Source organism: Canis lupus, chromosome 14, assembly GCF_003254725.2.
Source record: "Canis lupus dingo isolate Sandy chromosome 14, ASM325472v2, whole genome shotgun sequence".
NCBI classification, from domain to species: domain Eukaryota; kingdom Metazoa; phylum Chordata; class Mammalia; order Carnivora; family Canidae; genus Canis; species Canis lupus.
Window position 1 is genome coordinate 25,600,301 of NC_064256.1, and position 16,899 is coordinate 25,617,199.

Below are 16,899 nucleotides of genomic sequence, written 5' to 3' on the forward strand. Positions count from 1 at the left end.
TTCTCAATACAAGAAATTCTATTCCTACTCAGGTTTCCACTCTAGGCAATGGCACTGGTTTAATTAGGGGACATAGCTGTTCACCACAGAGCTTTGCACTGTGTCCAGTACATAGTAAACATTCAATAAATATAGATTTGTTGAATGGATGAAAAATTAATAATAATAAATCAATGTCAGAAAATAATTTCCACTAATGTTAGTAGCTTCCAACTATAGATTAGTCATATTCAAATTACCTCTCATAATTTTCTCCATCATATCTCAGGTATCTAGTCTTCTCCAAGGAAGGCAGAGTAATATGCTAGAAAACAGCATAAACTCCACGTTACACAGCACTGACATGCACATGTGGACTGTAACACTTGAACTCAAGCAAATTTGCACATTAGTTTCTGATTCATAGGCATAGTCTCCTCACTTGCTTTCAGGTTTGTTGCACATATTAAATAGATAATATATGGAGCTTGCCACAGAGTAAGTATCAAAAAGTGTTCCATTTTCTTCCCTTCTTTGCAGCACCCTTTTCTGTCTGCTTGGATTCCTTTGGATCTGATACCTATAAAATGTGGTTCTAAGATTCAAGACCAAAGAGCTCTGCTTCTGGAATCCACCACTTTTTCTTGCCAGCCAATAGCCAAGCATCATGCCCTTGCTACAAACTCAAATCATCATTAGATCTCTATCACTCTACCACCAAAGGAATCTTAAACTCTTAGAATTCTAATCTCACCATTTCTTTAATTTACTCAAAACTCCTGAAGAGAAAGCCAAGCATGACAGCACCAGGTTCTCAGTTCTTAGTATATAATCAAAAAAAAAAAATGCACCTCTAAAGTAATAGAAATTTTGATATAATTAATACCACTCTCCCTGAAACAGATTTTTAAAATTAGTGGCTGAAATTTCCTTCTTTGAGTTTTATTGCCTTCAGAAATCAGAGTAATTTGGAGTCTTAGCACCCTTACTATTTCATTGAACATTTCTTCAAAATCTTAAGTAACTCAATTTCAACATAAAGTATTAATTAGCAATTTATACCTTCTCAATGTCATAAGTGACCTTTATTCAGAGGTTGTTGAGGTAATTCTGTGATGTAACCAAATTAAATTTCAACCTTGAATCAGGCAATTATTTTAAATCAGGGCTTTTAATAGTGACTAAATAGGCACTTGTATTACTTATATTGTAATGTATTTCCCCATAGAGAGTTAACAACTGTTGTTCCTCTATATAGCCATCACACTTAAAGGGTTTTCTATAAAGCCAAGTCAAATGTATGTTCATCCTTTAGCAGAAAGTAAGTGAATAACTGCCTGTTTCCACAACATAATACTTGATTCCTATTTGTCAAAAAAATAGCTTCTATTTGTCCCTATGAGATCTTCCATACAGCCATCTTTTCTCCTGGCTTTGCTCACCTCCTTTCCTTCGCCTTAGTTGCTTTTATTCAGCAATCCATACTCAATTCCTAACTATACACTTATCTCTCAATCTCATTCACTTTATCATTGACACTACTTTAGAATGTTTTCCTCTACCCTTCTCATTGATGTTTCTTTCTCAATTACTTTGTTTTCTTAAAAAGAAAACACAGGAATAATATTCACCAAACTAGAGCTACCTTGTAAGTATATTGTAGTTTATAGGCTCCCATGCTAGATGCTTCACAGAAAGGTATTAAACCACTAAAACTATAATAGCATTCATTGATTCACCTGTCCAAAAGTATGTAATGTTTATAACATTTCAACGAAAAAAATTTCAGATTCTCCTTCGTTCTATCTGGACCAGAAAATGAAAGCTCTTTTGATTTTCAGTAAAGGTAGGATGATTTCATATGCCATTGTTATTTAGCTACATGTAGAATTATTTTTTAAAAACCATTACTCCTAGGCAGCCCAGGTGGCTCAGCAGTTTAGCGCTGCCTTCAGCCCAGGGCATGATCCTGGAGACCCGAGATCGAGTCCCACATTGGGCTCCCTGCATGGAGCCTACTTCTCCTTCTGCCTGTCTCTGCCTCTCTCTTTCTGTGTGTGTGTGTCTCATGAATAAATAAATAATAATTTAAAAAAACCCATTACTCCAAGAATAACTGGATAAGCAGAGTGTGAAAAAAATCTAGCTGCTGAATGTATCTTGGCTCTTCAAGGATATGAAAGAGGCAGCAGTTTCGAGAGCTACTTCACACAGCTGGATTTCATTCTACTTATTTACTTTATAAACATTTATTAAACATGTGCTGTCCTAGACACTATATAAGATTTGGGTGATACACTGAAGAATAAAGAATCAGAGTAGTTCCTGTTCGTGCAAAGCTCAAAGTCTTGCAGTCTTACAAACTATGGCAGTGAAAGGGAGGGAAATCACAGGATAATCTGGGAGAGTAAACACAGGGGCCCTTCGTCGGATGTGGGATGCCAGGGAGAGCATTCCTCAGTAGACTTGTGAGAGTCTACTCAAATGAGAGTAGTCAAATGAGATAATAAGTACAAATGAACAGCCCTCAAATAGTGGATAAACATAATTAAAATAACATCAAATGGCTGTTCTCTAGAGTCTAGATTGCATGGAAAAGTAGAGAGTTTGTATATTGGGGGGAGGATGGCAGGATATGTTTGATAGTATTCACACAGAAAGCGTTGAGTGGCCTGAAATGAGGCATTCATTACACAGCTCCACACCACATGCAGATGTTTAAGATCCCCTTTGTCCACCACAGCTTCATGGACACCAGTCCACAATAACACCACAAACTTTGTTTTTCCACCACTTATTAGGCCTGATTCACTTTGAGAACAAGTTCCAAAATCCAGAGTACCTGAATATAACTGAGTCCTTCACAGTGACAAATTTCACATTTGCCCCACATTCATAAGGAAAGAATAGAAAGCTAAATGGAGCCATTGAAAGGAAGCTCGAGCCAACCTCCCATCCCCTGCCTCCCATCAACATTGTTAACAGTCTCAAACCCATTTTTTCTGGATGGTGCCTCAAATTATTACATGACGTGGGATAAAGATGTGGGATAAAGAATGTTGGAGAATATATATGCTCACTGGAAAGTTCTAACTAATGCAAGTTTCAGAGAAAGACTGCTCATGTAGGAAAGCAGGTGGACAGAATGAATGCCCTCAGCTCTTAAGTTTCTTCCAGCAGACTCTTATCTGTCCCCTTTTCATTACCCTGGAATCTCAGCATACAAAGGCAGATTCATAAGTAAAGGACCTGAATGACTGTTCTGCTAACAAACCCTCCAGGTAATTTTGATATTTTTTTTACCCAAATTTAAGAAAACACTATTATAGAGAAAACTAGCCAAGTTTGTATAACCCTGGACAAACATGGTAAAGCATGCCTTACAAAGACCAGGAAATGTATTTCATCTTCATTCAAAGAATTTTAAATAATTTGGTTACAAGTTAATAAGAAATGTGAACTTCAAATATCCAATTCTGAAATTGGTATATAGGTAAAATATTTTGCATTTAATTTTAATTTGTCATTTCATCTAGATATTTACTCTTGTGTCAGCATGGTTTCCACAAACAGACTGTATATTTATAAAGATAAGCAGCTGCATTCTTTTTAATGCCCCACAAAAGTGCTTCCAATAACATATGCACATAAAATATTTGTTAAACAAATACATGTTAAACCAAATTTAATTACAGAGCCAACTGCTGGCAATTGCATTGTCTCACACATGTTTAAAGTTCCATGGGGTTCCTGAGTAACCATTAACCTTATTTTTAGTTTCATTGTCACGAAATCGTTTACTCCTCAGGATGTCAAAGTTCATATAACAAATAGCCTACCTTTGTCAATTGTACTCTGAAAAATTCTTTGCCATTTCTCTTCCTTGCTTGTGTGGGACTTCTTATTTTGTTTTACTTTCTTATCCTTAGTAAAGCATCACCAAACAGAGGACAAAATAAGGGCAACGAAACAATTGTGTGATGCCTTTTATTTCACAGCTCTGCTCATCTGCTGCACAAATAGCAGAACCCATGGTTAATCACCACATACTTCTGGTTCCCAGGGCACTCGTGGAGCTTTCCATATGGTCTGTTCAAAATGGGGACTCATACATATATCAAATACAAATTATGCAAAGAAATGTGATCATATAGTGGAACCAAGTCATAAGAGAAAAATACCTGTTCAACAAAAACAGAAATCTATTTAATAAACACTCCACATTTCTAGTTCCCAAGGCAAAGCAATAATGTGCACAGTATATAAATCTTCATCCCAACATTAACTAGGATAATCTCTCAGACATACTCAACTGGAAGCTTTTCTTTTTCACTCATCCAGGCAAAAGAAAAAAAGTTTAATTGATTATTTCTATTTTCTTCTTCCTTAATGTTTTGGGCTCTTCGGATCTTGCTGTGTACTCTGGGTGACTTAGTCCTTCTATGGTAAAGTCTTTAAGTGTTTCCACCCCATCCCTCCAAAATTTCACCTTTAAGCTTTATTCTGCAACTTTTCCTCCTGGCTTAAATAGACGATTTTTAAACTTAGGTAAGGTAACCATAAAATTCATGATTCAAACTGGGGCACTTTTGAAAGTGAAGAGAGGCACAAAACAGAACCAGGCAACAGTGAACAAAAGAGAGATTGTGCTGGGAAAACTGGGAAGTATGTCACCTAGCCTTAAGGTTTGCTTTTTGGTCAACAGAAAGCTTCTCTAATTTTTAAGGTTAATCTGAAGAGTCACTTACATGACCAGAAACTATTTGATTGTAAGTTGGATCCTATTTCCTACACATTTCACCTTCCTAATAGCAGTCAACTGAGAAAGGCAGTTAAAAAAATTATCAGAGTTTTCATGAGACATTTCCAGTTACAAGAAAGCATGGAGAATAAGAGAGGGTACAATTATATACCAACTACTGTGTCTATGGTGAGAGGAAAAGTGAGAGATTAATTGTATATTCTTAACAATCCTATAACTTAAATATTAACATTCTCATTTTAAGAAATAGGCAGTCCATATGTTGATAGTGAATGTATGCATCACTACAGCATTTTTGGAAAGTAATCTGACAATATCTACTGAAAATTTTAAAGTGCCTACCTTTAGACTAGCAATCCTACTTTGATATGTATCTTCTAAAAAATGAAAGTACCTCAACATACTGAGGTATGTACATGGGAGTTTATTACAGTATTGCCTTTAGTGAGAAAAAAAAGAACCAATTACAAATCACATGGATGAGGGGCACCTGAGTGGCTCAGTAAGTTAAGCATCTGAATCTTGATTTCAGCTCAGGTCATGATCTCAGGGTCATGGGATGGGGCCCTGTGTCAGGCTCTCCACTCAGCACAAGTCTCTTTGGGATTCTCTTACACTCCCTCCTGGCACTTTCTCTCTTAAAAAATAAAAAAGAAGAAGGAAATCACATAAATGAAAGCATGTCACAGAATAATATATACAATATGATCTTGTTTTTGTAAGAAAAAAAGATGGGTTTCACGAAACACATATGTATAATGTATATATGACTTATTTTATTCACTTAACAAATATATTTTGAATTCTCAACATGTGATACGATGTGTTCTAGATGCTATATCGTGTGTACTTGTTATTGCAGAAAGGAAGATTAGTGAGGATTCAAATAAAAATGTTAATTGTATCAGAATGGCAGGACTGACAAGGGAAAGGGTTAAAAATAATAAGTCATAACCTCCATGGGGTTTTTTTTGCAGTTAGAACAAACATGTATTAGTTTTGTAACTTTTACAAATCCAGGGAACTGGGCATTTCATATATGCAGAAACAAAGACCCCTTGCTCTTAACGAAATAAATCAACCCTTCCTGACACAACTAGAAAGTAGTCATCTTGAGCTGAGATTCCTTGCTAATTCCAGAGCACCATACAACTAGAAGTCCAGGAGAAGCTATTGCTTCTCATTGCTTAAAATCAATGTAATGGGGGATCCCTGGGTGGCGCAGCGGTTTGGCGCCTGCCTTTGGCCCAGGGCGCGATCCTGGAGACCCGGGATCGAATCCCACGTCGGGCTCCCGGTGCATGGAGCCTGCTTCTCCTTCTGCCTATGTCTCTGCCTCTCTCTCTCTCTCTCTCTCTGTGTGACTATCATAAATAAATAAAATTTAAAAAAAAAAAAAATCAATGTAATGCTTGGAGATCCAGCAGTTCATTCAAGATGAAACAAATCTAGAAGGAAATGGGAAGGGATCTGAAGTGAAGTTAAATTTTCTGCTTCAACAAAAACAAAATAAAAGCTAATGTCCACTGCTGAATGCTCTTATAAATATTTTTGTTCACTCAATCTCATTATAAGTTTGAGATGTGTTCTTCATTTTATCAACTTTGGTCCTGATTTTCCCAATTTCAAAAGCTACCTAAAGGTTTTTTTCTACAACAGAGTTTAATAATTCAATAGGTGTGCAAAGGGTAAGTGAACACAGTTTGCCTAGAGCTGCAAAATCACTGTGCACTTTGAACAATGATACTTCTTAAGTGAATGGGGACAATTAAAACAAAAATTTTAAAGAAAATATAGATTTCTTCTATTAAATATTAAAGCCTTAATATTGGTATTGTGTCAACCACATAATTAACATAGATTCACAAACTATACTCTTTCCACAGGTATCACAGTTACAACAGGAGAATTTGGAAAAGGGGCAGACAGAGAGCACTACAAAAAACAGAACAGGTGCTGCTTGAGGTGCTGCTTTGAGTCAAAGTCACAAAGAATAGGGCTAAAGGGGAAGGGGCACACAAAACAGAAAGAAACCATGAATTCTTGATCCAAGAACAGAATCAAAATGTAATTGGATCTCAGGCAAATAGGAGCTGGGTATTGGAAAGTTTTGAACAGAAGCTATCCAACCTATCAGAGGCAGCCTCCTGCTCGCCTACCTGTGTTTCTCTCTGGGATCATGCCTGCACCATTCTCCTCTCTCAGCAGTTTTCTCAGCTAACTCAGCTTGGGTAGGGCACAAGATGGTGGCCAGCCTTATCATGACCCTCATCTCCAGTAAACTTCACTGGTTAATGATGGTTTCTTAGTTCAAAATTTATGGGAAAAAAAAATCTGGTTGCCTATCCCAGCTGGTTTAATTAAAGCCTTTTTTACTATAATGCATCATAACCCCTGGTCAGGGGCACATGGGTGGCTCAGTGGTTGAGTGTCTGCTTTTGGCTCAGGTCATGACCCTGGGGTCCTAGGATCAAGTCCTGCATCAGGCTCCCCTTAGGGAGCCTGCTTCTCCTTCTGCCTATGTCTCTGCCTCTTTCTGTGTCTCTCATGAATAAATAAATAAAATCTTTTTTAAAAATCAAAAATTTTTAAAAACACACAGAAAAACAAAACAAAACAAAAAAAAAACCTGGTCAGCCTGTGGAATAGTTGCCTGAAGACTGATGGTTCAGGCCTTATTCCATGCGGACTACATCCACTCAGCAGGTACTATGGCTACAAAAAGACCTAACAGATAGATATGTTTGACATATTTCAAAAGTTTATTTGTGAGTCAGTCATTTGGAAATTGTACACGTTTTTTCTCAAGAAAACAATTATAGGGATCCCTGGGTGGCGCAGCGGTTTAGCGCCTGCCTTTGGCTCAGGGCGCGATCCTGGAGACCTGGGACCGAATCCCACGTCGGGCTCCTGGTGCATGGAGCCTGCTTCTCCCTCTGCCTATGTCTCTGCCTCTCCCTCTCTCTCTCTCTCTCTCTCTCTGTGATTATCATAAAATAAATAAAAGTTTTAAAAAAAGAAAACAATTATAAGGAAGAGAAATATCTTTAAAACAAATAAAAATCAATTGCCTACTATGAGTTAAGCACAGTGATAGGAATTTTATGTTCATTTCTAATTTCATTTCATTTCACACCAATTCTCTAAGCAGTTTATTCATGAGATGGCTTATACATGGTCATTAGACTCAAAATAGAACTATCAATATCTCACTAAAATAAAAGTATGTATTAATAACACCCAAAATAGGACAAGTGGTAACTATCATTCAAATCACTGTTTCTAAAGAAAAATATATTTCAGGGAAGTTCAGTTAGTTAAAGGACCAACTCTTGGATTCAGTTCAGGTCATGATCTCAGGGTCCTGAGATGGAGCCCCACGTTGTCGGGCTGGGCGCTGGGCATGGAACCTGCTTAAGATTCTCTCTCTCTCAGAGATAGAGAGAGAGAGAGAGAGAGAGAAATTATATATATATGTAAAAAAACAAAAAAAGTTCCAGCATGGGCACGTTTTCCCCCAGTGGGAGCAAAAACCACACCTCCTTGCTCTCCCAGTGTGTTTTGTGCAGCAATGAAGTACATCAATTCTGGATCATAAGTAACATAGTGCTCATAGTCTAAGAGACAGGGTCTGGGGTAAGACACAGACATGAGAAGCAGGCAATTAGCAGAGGTGAATCCATTATTCCAACTATTTAGAGAATAACACTGTGATGGATGAGGAAGAGAATGAGGCAGTGAGAAATAGGATGAAGTTTTTACTCTTTTTTTCTGTAAAGTTCTGCTTTCTTCTCCTACTTATTAGTACTTCTAATCTTAGTATTAAGAAATTATAAAGTACAAAGATGGAAGGCAGCAGTGAGAAGCCCACTCTTTGCCACAGCTCTGAAAGTGCTCAACCTATGGATGAAGCAGAAAGGGAAGAGGGTGAGAGAAAGAGAGGATTCTGCTGACCCTCTCTAGGGAACCCATTTGTAAATGCAAGGACATTCATAAGTCAGCCATATGCAAGTCAGGGACTGCGTGTAATTGGATCGTATAATATGACATTCATCCCTGACTTTTTTCCCCTCACCTAGTCGCCTGGTTTTATATCCTACTTTGATGTAAGATAATATGGTTGTACATGAGTGACTTGAGTTAAAAAATAGACACATAAAATTCTCTCAAGCTAGATACTCAGCAACCTAAAATGTGAGACACTCTTTAGCCAGAGACAATTTCATAGAGAAGAGAAATGTGCTACTTTATTACACAAATGGAAAACAGCCTTTATTCCCTTATTAAATTTTCAAGGAGTTGCATGGAGATTTAACCACAAAGCTCACATTATTTAGGGGATTTAATTATTGTTTGTTTCTTTCTTTCATTTCTGTCTCCAAATAAAAGCATATTTCATTACATGGTGAGCGTTAATGCTTTTAGGAAGGTTCAGAAGGAAAAAAAAATCAGCTTTTCACAAAAGCAAAACCATATTCCTTATTATCCACACAAATTAAGAAAAGCCAGGCTCCTTTCAAATTGGATAGAAAAAAGGTGGCACTTCTTAGATTCCTCTTTAGTAACTGGACTTTCTAAATTTTGGAATTTGGGTCTGTTGGGGCCTAGTCTCATGGAAGGAGAACACTACAAACCTCAGGACAGTGGTTTTAAACATGAGGTGCCCAGAATCACCTAGGGAGAATCTAAAAAGTACAGATCCTATGGGTCCCAACCCAGACACTCTGGAAGCCAACTCCCCAGAATTATACCTTGAGTAAGGGCTCCCTGTCAATCTCTTATAGTCTATGGGCATTTGTCCAAAGCATATATATATATGTGTGTGTGTGTGTATATTTTTAACATATATACTTAGATATATACATATATTTAAAACCATTGTCTAGAGCTTTTTTTCCCCCTCAAAGTATGATCATTGTATTATTTTCAGGCAGAATCATTTAATATGTTTGTTAAAAATGTACATTTCCAGATTGGACTTTAACTCAACTGTATCAGGTTGTCTGTGGGTTGGGATCCAGTAATCTTCCCTTTTATTAAGAACCCAATTAAATCTCATTCCTACTAAAGTTTGAGAATCACTGCCTTAAGAGACTTTCAGCTAGGCATACATCTCTTGTCTATCTTTCTCCATTCCATAGTTAATTTCTTTATTAATATACAGTTTTCCCTTCATATTTGGATTAAAAATAATGAAAGAGGTCTCTTCAGCATGTTCCCATCTGACTCTAAATTATTGCTAGATGTACAGGAAACCCTTGGGAAATTCTCACTTGCAGGCAGAGACTCCTGGCCATTTGCCATGTGATAATCCTTCCTTAATCCGTGAGGAAATGGACCTTATACATGGTGATCAGTGGATTAGATCCTGGAATTACAAGACTGTAACAGCTCATCCCTTAAAATATACAATTTACAACACATTGTAATACTGCTTCTCAGTTTCCCAAATTAGGAAACTTCAGTTATTGTCATCACGGTCAATTATAAATTAGGGAGTCAATGAATAAGAAATGTCCATAGAACCTGAGTGTGAACAAACTTCTCCGTGACCACCCTGTTAAAACAAATTCAGGAGCCATGGGGAAACAGTTCTCAACTAATCAACTGTTCATCCTGTCAAAACAAAAGAAACCTCATCGGCAGAGGGCTAAAAAAACAGTACAGGAAATACTCCTAACAGGACTTTTTTAAAACACAAGTTATATTATAAACAGTTGTAAACATACTAAGACATATCAGAAAATACATTGTATTAAAAGTAAAGAGGGGCACCTGGGTGGCTCAGCCGGTTGGGCATCAGACTCTAGGTTTCAGCTCAGAATCATGAGACTGACCCCTGCATGAGCTCCACGGTCACATACATATAAGGTGTCTCTTTCTCTCTCTCTCTCTCTCAAATAAATAAATAAATCTCAAAAAAAAAAAAGTAAAGAAAAATCCAGACTACATTATTTTGCAACAAGCAACCTCAAGTAAGCTAAAGCCTGTTTAAATTCAAATACAATTATTCTCACAGACTGACAATGAATTGCTTATCAAAGGAGGAAATAAAGTATTTTTTTTCATTTTTCTAAAAAGAGTCCTAGCTTAAGATGAAAAAGCACATGAATATTTGATTTCACATCATCATAAAATCATCCCCACTTCCTGTGTTCCTTGAAGGTAAGTTTGGTCTGTTTTATCCATGTTTGTCTCTCCAGCACCTATTCAAACTAGAACTAGTACAGTAGATCCTAGTTAAATATATGAATGAAATGTCGGTGTCAATATCATCTACATTTTTAAAATTCAATGACTTTCCAACTACAAAATTAATGCATATTCAATGTATAAAACCTAGAAAAAGAAATGTACCTACACATATAATCAAGAATCTATAATCCAAAAATCAGTACATAAACAATATTAATATTTTGACCTTTTTTACATATATTTTTCTTACCCAAATAAGAATGTACATTCTGTTTTGGTTTTATTTGTTTTTATCTTAAAAATATACTTTATAGACTTTCAATTACATCCATAAATATTTCTTAAAATATGATCTTAAAATCTGTATACTTGAAAATACAAATTATTCATAATTTATTCAAACAATCTTTTAGAAAAACAGGATATATTTAGTTTTTTTAATATTTTGCGTTGTATAAACAATACTCTGGTTAACATCTTTATGTATACTTTAATCTCATTAATATTTCTAAAAGATAAATTGATCAATTAAATGTTCCATTTTATAGTTTTTTCAAACATATTTCTGATTATGCTCCCCAAAATGTGTACCAATTTATACTTTCATCACCTGCAAACAGAAGTATCTGGGTTTTTTTGGAGTAGGCTCTGTACACAGCTCAGAGGCCAATGTGAGTCTTGAATTTATAACCCTGAGATCAAGACCTAAGCTGAAATCAAGACTTGGATGCCCAAGTGACTGAGCCATCGAGGTGGCTAAAATATTTTTGACAGAAAAAAGTCTATCCAATTGTAGCAATGCTATTAATTCAACTAAGTGGTCTCAATGAAGAGATCAAATTATATCAGCATGTTATTTTTTCACTCTCAATATTAAATGTTTTATTTTTATTTATAGACTTCCTATTTCCCCAGAAAATTATGACAGTTCATGCCAGTGTTTCCAGAAAATATTTTCATGTCTTCACAGAAATCCAAATAATAATCAGATGATTGCCCCAAAAGTATAGAATCAAAGTCAACTCCATTGTTTAATTTGATCAGGCTATGACGGCCTGATAAATGGATCTCCCCACTAGGAGATGAGACTCCTCATCTCTTCCTGCACAGAGTATTACAGAAGATACTAGGAACACTTTTTCTGGCTAACAAATCTTCTTTTGGTTATAGTAACACCATCTACCTCTGATATGTTTGGCAAGATAATAGGGCTGGACTTTGAATTTGGAAATAACCTGATTTTTTATTTGGAAGAGATCTACCAATTCTATACTAGTCCCTATTTTCTGATTAATGTTTCCAACACATTAATGTTCCAAACATAATGTTTCCAAAGTTTTAGTCTCAAATGTTTCACATATTTTTCAGTTTGGTGACTGCCTTGTTGTCACTGTTATATTCTCCATACCCAGAGATAACAAGAGCTTATGTAATATTTGTATACCTCATCTATAGTGTGAATCTGTTACTCGGAGGCCAGCTGCCTAACCAGGGTCTACATTTCAAAGTAGATTAGTTTTCTTTTGCTGAATAACAAGTTACCATAACTTTAGTGGCTTAGAATTCATTAGCTCTATCAGCAGAATGCTCTCTCAGCTTCTAGAAGTTGCCATCATTCTCTTCAGGTGACTCCCTCCATACTCAAGCCAGCAACAACTGTCAAATCTCCCCTTGTGCTTAGAGTTTCTCTGACTTCCTCTTCCATAATTAGCCAGAAGTGCTCCACTTTTAAGAGCTCATGTGTTAGATCAGATCAACCCAGATCATGTCTACCCCAGATCAATGTCAACTGTGATATTTAACATAACATAACATAACATAACATAACATAATCATGGGAGTAATATCTCATTATATTCACAGGTTCCATGGACAGTGTAAAACGTCTGTGGGAAGCCATTCTGCCTACCATACTCAGCCTCTATTATATTCTGCTGTATTGACTTGTTCTCACCAATAGAATGCCAGCAGAAATGGTGTGTGTCTCTCTTCCAAGCCTGGGATTTTAAAAATCAGGTGTTCCTTCATCACTATTTCTCTCCTTATCTGCCAGATGAATGTTAAGGACTTTAAGGCCCTAATGGATGATACAACCACAAACTAAAGAGTACTGTGTCCTTAACTCACCAGGTAGAAGAAAGTTGCACATGGGAAGGAAGATCCACAGTGAACTCTTAATGAGAAATAAGTATATTTTTGTTGGATCAAGCTACTAAAAATTTTGCAATGATCTGCTATGGCAAATAATGCCATCTTATTAGATATCTGGGGTGGTTTTTTTTTTTCATTTCTAAATATAGAGTAAGCAAAATTAATACAAAATACACATTTTCTGAGTATATGGGATAACTCTCAGTTTGAAGTCCAGTTCCTTCAAGTAATAGTTCTATGGTCTTACAAAAAGTATTTCATCTTTTTGATTCTGATCAAGTATTAACAAACTTCTGCTGGTGCCTGTCTAATTAGAATAGAAAGACATGACTTCACCTCCCTTTTTAGTAAACATCATACTTTATATTTAACAGCTAACATGTATTAAATGCCACTAATCATGCTCTTCATGCACAGATCCTTTGGCAATAGAGATGCTGACCCAAACAATTGAAAAAGAAATAAGGACCTTAGATTCCTCATAAAACAATCCACTTAACGCTTTTAGGAATTATGTTCCTATATTTAGTCCTTTAAAATATACATCCTATGTACCTATAGGTACTGTATATCTGCTTCAATAAACAAAAACAGATGTTTCATTAAATAGCTAGAATGGATAAAAATATCCACCAGCAAACCACAGAAAATGAAAATTACCTCTTCAGTACTATGCATCAAAAATAGATAATATTCAGTTCTTGAACTAGGAAACCAGAAAATACACTTAAAATGACAATTCTGAAATGAAATTTTCATTTCATGTATAGGAAGGATTTTTTTCCTTTGGCAAATCAACATTTAGTCTGTAAAACACGATGCTCACTCATAATGTCATGCATCTCACTCTCAATAATTCTTTCTTATTAACTGCTTGGGTACAATTTATTTTCCTCTCAGGCTATGAAGGTGCGTGCAAGTACAGCAGACTCTGGCTGGAGCTGATAAGCCAGCCCATAGCAGCAGCACTGCTGGCCTGATGAGATTTGTAAGAAGACAATATTCCATTGGCTTGGAAAACTGTGCTGTATATCAAACCTATCAAAAATAATATCTACAAACAATGCCTTGATGCATTTGCCAACTCTCACAGAAAGCTCTCTGGTGTTCTTCTGAAAATATATCTAGATTTTTTTTTCTTTTGTAGTGGAGAAATACAGACTCTATTTTTTAAAAAGATTTTTGCCTTTGTTTACATTTTTTTCACTAAGCATGCTAATCTAAAAGAAAATTTTTAAATCTTGGGTTTTAAACAGACATCACTATAGTTCAAGAAGAGGATAGATTACCCATCTTTACAGCTAGGACCATTTATTTCATAGAAGATTAAAAAAAGGAAATCAAGGAATGCTCAAAAAAGAAATATGTCACAATCTCACAAATTAAAATCTCATTATAAGTCTTCCAATGCTTTTAAAATGAAATACTTATCATCGAGGAAGGCAAACACCCCCCTAAAAAGATGCTTTCTTTCAGCTTGGAAAAATTGTTTATTATTTATGTTATCTAACACCACACAATTGTTCATTTTGTAGGCACATCTACTATTTTAATTTAGTATATTCCTGAGATTTTTGTTTCCAACCAAAATCAATGTTATTGGGAAAAAAATATTTTAAAGATAAAACACTGTGAGGAATTTCAACAGATGTAGCACTGGATATATTCATTTTATGTATGTACTGAATATGTAAAGGAAAACAAGCTACAGATATGATATTATACTTAGATAATGCTTTACAACTTACACACGGACATACATTTTCCACAATGCTGTGATATGGGAATGAGTAGCAACGGCATTAACTTCTAATGCAGTTGACTGCCATGTATTGAGCGCTTAGTATTTACTCTAAGATTTACATATATTATCTCATTTAATCCTCAAAACTACCATATGAGATCTTAGAAAGCAATATTTCATCAGCTCAGAAGAATCCCTGCTGTATATTAAACCTATCCCAAAAATCTAAAACCTGCTTTGATGAATTTTCCAACTTTCATACATATATACACACACACACAATCTGCTGTGTGAGGTTTTTTCATTTTGTTAAAAGAATAAGGAATCACAGGTTTAGGTGGGTTGAATGACTTACCTAAAAGCAAAAGTACAGAGACAGCCACATGCTTTCAGCACAGACTATGGATGTACTGAGTGCTTTATGTACATACATAAATCACATGATCTCAGTTAATCTTACCAACTGCTCCATGAGCTTGATATTATTATAATTCCCTTTTATCTCTAAGTTTTATTTTTTATGTTATTTTCTAATTTGTCACACAGTAAACTTTTTATAATTAGGTGTACAGTTCTGTTAATACAAATTCACATTAGATTCACGTAAACCATCACTACAATCAGATACAGAATATCCATCACCCCAAAAATCTCTCTTGTGCAACCTCTTTATAAGTCACACACAAAAACCTCTCACCACTAACCTCTGCCAACCACTGATCTGTTCTCTATCACTACAGATTTGTCTTTTCAAGAATGCATACAAATGGAATCATACAATACATAACCTTTTGAGGTTGGCTTCTTTTACTCAGCCTGATGTCTTGAAATTCATCTAAGTGATTGCATGTAACAATAGTTTGCTCCTTTTTTATTGCATTATATCCATTTTAAATATAAACAAAATGAGATATAAATTTATTTTTCTTAAAGTGTGTTACAGATATCTGCTAGTTTCATATTCTCCCATGGTTATCCCCTTTTCATCTTTTGTGTATGTCTTTTTAAAACCTAGATATTGTGGCCACATTGGTTTATTTTTGTTTTAAAGATTTATCTATTTATTTGAGAGAGACAGAGAGAGTACGAGCAGGGGAAGGGACAGAGAGAGAGGGAGAAAAGAAGACTCCCTACTGAGTAGGGAGACCAGGGAGGGCTGGATCTCACAATCCTGAGATCATGACCTGAGCGGAAACCAAGAGTCAGATGTTCAATCCATTGAGCTATTCAGGTGCCCCCAACATTGGTTTATTTAAATGTTTCCCCTGTTTCTACCTTCCTGGATAAAGTGTGATTATGATGTTGGAATATTGCATTTAGAACCTTCTCCCACTTATCCCTCTTGAATCATCTTTCCTCTGGATGCTAAGCATTTAGATATAGCAACATGTCAGAGTTATAGGCCAGCTTTTATCAAAATTCCTTGAAAATGGAATATAAAAAATTATCTGGGGATCATGTAGACAGAGGGGAACCAGCATTAGTAAAAGCATCTGGGAACCCAAATATATTTATTTGTTTATTTTATAAATGTTGCTTATTTAGGGAATTCTTTTTATTACAATCACAAATAATTTAAGTATAAACAAATTAAACATTAATTAGAACCACCTTTAAAATCATAAAATTAGAACTTACTGAAGGGAACTGCCTATTCATACCACTATGAACCTGACCCCATCCTGCCCTAAAGCTCAGAGCAATGCTTTGAGAGGAGGCAGTTCTCAAACATGGTTGAATAAATGACCTATTACCTATCTCTCAGGGACATTGCTTTCCTTAATGCTCCAGTGGCTCCTTGTGTTTCCATTATCATAAAAGAGCAGATTTTTACTCCCAATAACATAACCAACAGATGTCTCCCTAATCCTAAGGCAACTAGAATGGTGGCAGTTTGTGGTATTTTCTCATCCCTTATGGTACATCGGAAATATCTGCGCAACCACCTGTGTTCTTCCCCTTTGCCCATGCAATTAAAGCTGTTTCATACTAGAGCCAAATTAAACAATAAAAGGGCTCTAGGAATCAGAAGATTGTCTCATAAATTCCATCCTTCAAAATGAAAAAG

At 35.8% G+C, this 16,899-nt stretch overlaps 1 long non-coding RNA gene across 1 annotated transcript in view; it reads right to left on the reverse strand.

The window, feature by feature from the left end:
* Positions 1-239: 239 nt before the first annotated feature.
* Positions 240-16,899, reverse strand: part of LOC112674802 (uncharacterized) — an 87,435-nt gene continuing 70,775 nt past the window's right edge. Inside the window, exon 4 of the long non-coding RNA XR_003145576.3 lies at positions 240-304. This is a non-coding gene — a long non-coding RNA (uncharacterized LOC112674802). The remainder of the gene's footprint in view (positions 305-16,899) is intronic.